This window comes from Canis lupus, chromosome 9 (genome assembly GCF_003254725.2).
Source record: "Canis lupus dingo isolate Sandy chromosome 9, ASM325472v2, whole genome shotgun sequence".
Taxonomy (NCBI): Eukaryota; Metazoa; Chordata; class Mammalia; order Carnivora; family Canidae; genus Canis; species Canis lupus.
This window is the reverse complement of record NC_064251.1, coordinates 4488380-4494379: the sequence shown is the minus strand read 5'-3', so window position 1 is coordinate 4494379 and position 6000 is coordinate 4488380.

Here is a 6000-nt window from a genome sequence, read left to right as displayed (position 1 = left end):
AGAGCCACATGGACACCTGGAAAGGATACCTCCCCTGGGAGGAGAGCCACCCTCAGGTGTCACCTTGGACTCCAGCCCGCTCTGCAACTCTAGACCTTTCATAGCAACACTCTGCTGAGAGCACTCTGAACCATCTGTGCAGAATTTCTAGAATGGATAGGGGATCTTAGAGGTGACGTGGAGGGAGGGGAGGTCCTCACTTCGCCCTGGGACAATTACCAGGGTCAGGAAGCGCTGACTTTCTTCCCACATCCGTGGGTCCAGCCCCTGCTCGCCCCCCAGAGTCCCCCAGCCCCTCCTTGCCCTCTCCAAAGTGCACATTCCAGTCCTCAGGAAGGGCAGAGAGAGGTATTTTTCCTTTAAAAATGGTCTGTTTCTAAGCAGAAATCATTATAACGAGAGCAAAGAGTTCTATTGCAGTTACTCTGCAGCAAGCCTTATTCTAAATCTTTTAGATGCATTAACTCATTTAATCCTTCTAACGTCTTCAAGGCAGAAAATTTGTAAAATACAAAATTACAAGGAAGGGAAATAAAGCCCACAGTCCCATCATGGTTTTCTTGCAGCTCTTCATCTGTGCACGGGGATTTTTTTGAACCAAATAATGATCACATGGCATATTAGACTGGCTTGGTGCCTGTTCTACTGAATATAATCTCATGACCCAGCGGCATCAGTCTTGGAAAATTGTCTTAATGGCTGCATTGTATTCCATATTCTGGATGTACTATCACTTATTTGGCCATTCTCAGGGAGGAAATTCTGTTTTTACTAAGTGTGGAGCCTGCATGATACCGATGCATCAGGTTCATTTCATTCTGGTCCCTAAACTGCCTGTATACCAGCTTGGGGCTGAAGGAGCAGTAAGACTCTGGTATCTCAGATGGGGGACGGGGGGGGGGGTGGTTTGACATGCATGTGCAGGCACGTGTGTGAGCGTGTGTGTGTGTGTGTGTGTGCCTGTACACTTAGACGTACTCTATAAGAAGTTCCTAGGAATGCGTCCTAAAATAAATGAATCATGTCCCAAAGAATTGAAAATAGGTTTTCAAACAAATGCATGTATGTGAATATTCAAGCAGCATTATTCATAAGAGCCAAAAGGTGGAAACAACCTAAATGTCCATCAACAGGTGAATGGATCGGGGATCCCTGGGTGGCGCAGCGGTTTGGCGCCTGCCTTTGGCCCAGGGCGCGATCCTGGAGACCCGGGATCAAATCCCACGTCAGGCTCCCAGTGCATGGAGCCTGCTTCTCCCTCTGCCTATGTCTCTGTCTCTCTCTCTCTCTCTGTGACTATCATAAATAAATAAAAATTAAAAAAAAAAAAACAGGTGAATGGATCATCAAAATGTGGTATATCCAAAACAAACAAAAAACCCAAAATGTGGTATATCCATACAATGGAATAGCATTCAGGTGTAAAAAGGAGGGAGCTACTGATACATAACATACAGATGAACCTTGGAAGTATGATTCCAAGTGAAAGCAGCCAGATGCTAAAGGTCACACAGAATACGATCCCCTTTATATGAAATATCCAGAATAGGTAAATCCATACACACAGAAGACTGGTGGGTTGTGGGGATGAGGGAGGTGGGGGGGGGGGTGACTGCTTAATGGGTCTGGAGCATTCTTTTGGGGTGACTGCAATGTCTTGGGGCCAGTTAGAGGTGGTGATCACACAAAATTGTGGATGTACTAGACGCCACTGAATCGTTCACTTCTAAGTTGGTTATTTGATATCGTGTGAGTTTTATCTCAATTTTATTCATTTCTTTTAAGATTTTATTTATTTATTCATGAGACACACAGACAGAGGCAGAGACATAGGCAGAGGGAGAAGCAGACTCCCTGCGGGGAGCCCAATGCAGGACTCGATCCCAGGACCCCGGGATCACGCCCTGAGCCGAAGGCAGACGCTCAACTGCTGAGCCACCCAGGTGCCCCCATTTCAATTTTTAAACCAAAAAACAGAGTCACACTCATGACTCCTGATTGACTGATGAGTAATGACTTCAAGCTTGGCTTTCACACAAATTACCCCTTTCTGGTCAAATTACTTCTTCCTGTTTCGTCACCTCTTTCCCAGAGCCCCGCAGCAGAGGCTGTGACCTTGCACCGGGCAGGCAACCAGCTCCCTCATCCTATCCCCTCCCCTGCCCTCACTTTGTTCCCTTTGTTCTGGGACCTGCACTTGTCAGGCTTCAGCAAGGATGTGGCATCTGAATGGCCTTTGCCAAGGACTTTGGACCTCGCTTTTTATTTTTAGAGCATGTCCAAAAGAAACAAAAAGCCCAGCAGCCCCAAGGCAGGGTTTAGACAGTGGCCAAGTGCTTTTGAGACTCTACTGTCCTGCTCGCGAGCGCCCAAAGAGAAGTTGGAAGTTGGATGGGCCGCGGCCCCAGCGATGCTAATCCAATAACCCAGGGTTTGTTTGTCTCCTTAAGCCAGACCCAGGAGTGCAAATCCTTTTTAATTCTCCTCCAAGACTGTAAAGCAGTCTCCCCACATGAAAGCAGTCTCCCCACATGAAATTGGTTAGGAGGCAGCCCCACTTCCCCCAACCTACTCTGTGGGAGCTTAGAAGAGCGTGGAGAGCTCCCACCCCCACCCCGGGCATCCACCCCTCTCCTCAAATGTCTTGCCAGGCCCGGGGCATCCATTATTGAACAGAATTAAACCTTTGGTTGCTCCGATTGCTGCACACTGCAGGTGCACCCAGCACTCCTAACAAGGCAAGGCCCTTGCCCCTTCTGACCTTGAAACTTGGGCACAAGGAGAAAGATTAGCATTTTCCCCCCGCCCCCCACATGCCAACATCTGATCCCACATCATCTCCAGCTCTGTGCAGGGGGGTGGAATCCTGAGCAAGTGCCCAAGCGAGCTGTGCTAGGCACTGGGTAGAGGGATCGTCCTTCTCCACACTGGGCAACTGCTCACAGGCGGGTCGGCCTGGGTGCTTTTAGCTGCAGGAACAGAGGCCCTGAATCCGGTTGGCTTTATTAATGAGGGACCTTGCTATCTCCAGAGAGCAGTGGGGGAAGGGCAGGGAGCAGGCTGGTGTCAGCTGATCAACCAGTGTCACAAGGTCTCGGCCTCCTCTCTGGGCTCTGCCCCCCATCCCCCAGGGTGCTAGCCCTGGAGCCAGGATGGCTCCCCCCACAGCTACTGGGTGGCTGAGGTCGCTCCGGGCATCAAATCCAGACAACAGCATCCAAAGGAAGAAAAGAGTCATGAAAACCCTTCTTAGAAGCGCTTCCGCAGACTTGCTCGGCGCTCACTGGTCAGGGTGGAGTCACATGCTCACATGCTCGTCCCTGAGCCAGTGTGATCCTGCATCAAACTGACCAGCGGTCGGTGGTCCCAGTGTGGTACCCGGACCATCAGCCTCAGTGCTGAGGGAGCACTGGTTAGAAACGCAGATTCTTGGACCCCATCCTGGAACCCCTGAATCAGAAGCTGTGGGGGTGAGCCTCAGCAGCCTGCATGTTTTAAGCTAAATTTTATTAGCTGTAATTAGTATAATTACCGAGGTTTAAACCACTGTTCAACACGAGATGAACTTCTAATTTCCTAGGGAAATAAAAATTCCCTCAACACGAATTCCTAAGATTGTATAAAATGAGAAGCATATGATTCTATATAAAAAAAAGACATTTTAGAGCGCCTGGGTGACTCAGTTGGTTAAGCATCTGCCTTCAGCTCAGGCCGTGATCCCAGGGTCCTCTGATCGAGCCCTGCATCCGGCTCCCTGATCCATCAGGAGTCTGTTTCTCCCTCTGCGTCTGCCTCTGCCTGCTGCTCGCCCTTTTGTGCTCGCTCGCTCTCTCCTTGTCAGATAAACAAATAAAATCTTATATATTTTTTTTATCTAGGTGAGACCTGAAATGTTATCAGTTTTTTCAAATGGCATTTTAATAGACTTTCCAGGAGATTCTAACGCCATGGTAAATTTTGAGAATCCCTGGTTGAGGCCAACCGTTTGGGATGGTCCCTCATTATCTATTTCTGTGGAACAAACCACCCCCAAAACTTAGCATCCTAAACAATAACCATTTTATTTGCTCGTGACTCCATAGGCTAAGAGTTCAGGCTGGGCTGCAATGGCTGGGTCCTCTACGGTCTCACCTCTGATAGGACAGCCAGATTTAGCAAATAAAAATGCATGATGGCATGTTAAATTTTAATTGCCAAGACACAACAAATAATTTTTGTCCGTATAAGTATGTCTTGGGCAATTATTTATGCTCAAAAATTATTCATTGTATAAAATTCAAATTGACCCAGGCATCCTATACTTTCTTTGGCAACCTAGCCTAGGGTCACTTTCGTGGCTGTGGTCATCTGGTGGCTCTACAGAGCCCGGACAGTCTGATGGCCTCGCTCCTCCAGTCTGGCAGCAGGTGCTGGCTGTGAGGTGGCATCTCCCTCCATGTGGCCTCTCCCCCTCAGGGAGCCCAGCCTGGTGGCAGGAACATTCCAAGAGGGCACATGTGGAAATTACAAAGCCTCTTGAGGTCTAGGCTCAGAATAACCTCACCCGGAGGGAGGTCTGGCCTCTGCCCTTGGCTCCTGGGAGGTGATCTCTAGGCCTCTGCAGTATCTTGCCTGATGGGGCTTTGACCCCTGGGAACCCCAACAATGTGATTCATGATGGGCTTTGAGACATGCCATATCACTTGCAAGCCCCAGAGGAGCCGATAACTGTAGGTCAGCATGTGATGGGGTGAGGTCAAGCTCCAGTGGGACTCTGGACACCAAGGCTCAGCAAGCTTCCCTCGTTGGCAATACTCTTGTGTGCTGTAGCCAGGAGGAGGCTACACCATCCAGAACTCCATGGGGAGGTTGACCAGAAGCTGCAGGTTTGGACTCCTACCCGCCATTCACTTTGTCCCTTGGCTGGTTCTACTTTGTAACCTTTTGCTATTATAAAACTATAACCCCAGGCATAACATCTTCTTGAGCTCTGTGAGTCATTCTAAGTGAGGTGTCCAACTGGAGGTTGCTTGTGGGGACCCCCAAAGTCATAGCCACCCCCTGAACTTGTGGCTGGGGTCCGAATTGAGGGCAGTCATGTGGAAGACAGCTCCCGCGAACTATGTGGTTTGCTTAAACTCCATCACATGCTGCTTCTGGAACATTCTGTTGGTCAAAGCAAATCACAAGGCTAGATAGACTCAAGGCGATATACAGTAGACTCATCTCTGGATGAAAGGGTCGGCAAGGTCACATTGCAAAGGGACACTCATGCATGCATGGAAGGAACTTTGTGGTCAATTTTTGCAAATCTACTACAGACACATGAGTGTTGGGGAGCAGACACCAGGACTGTTCTACTCGGTGACCTGTTTTCCCCACAGGACTTTTCCTATGAATTCCTCAGGGCTGGGACGATGGCTTCTTCATCTATTTCCCCAATGGCCTAGGTCATATCGGGGACTTGGCATACAGGAGATCAGCATTGGATGAATGAACGTTTGAATGAATTGACTAATGTAAATCATATCTCAAGCTCTGCTGCACATTAGAACCACCCAGTGAGGGATCCCTGGGTGGTGCAGCGGTTTGGCGCCTGCCTTTGGCCCAGGGCGCGATCCTGGAGACCTGGGATCGAATCCCACGTCGGGCTCCCGGTGCATGGAGCCTGCTTCTCCCTCTGCCTGTGTCTCTGCCTCTCTCTCTCTCTGTGTGTGACTATCATAAATAAATAAAAATAAAAATTAAAAAAAAAAAAAAAGAACCACCCAGTGGAAAAAAAAAAAAAAAAAAAAGAACTACCCAGTGAGTTTTTAAAAAATCACCCACTGTTGGATGCAACTGAAAGCCAATAATTCTGAATGCAGGAGTGGCGTATAACCCAGGCCTCAGATTTTTTTTTTAAGATTTTATTTATTTATTCATGAGAGACACACAGAGAGAGAGGCAGAGACACAGGCAGAGGGAGAAGCAGGCCCCATGCAGGGAGCCCGATGTGGGACTCAATCCAGGGATCCCAGG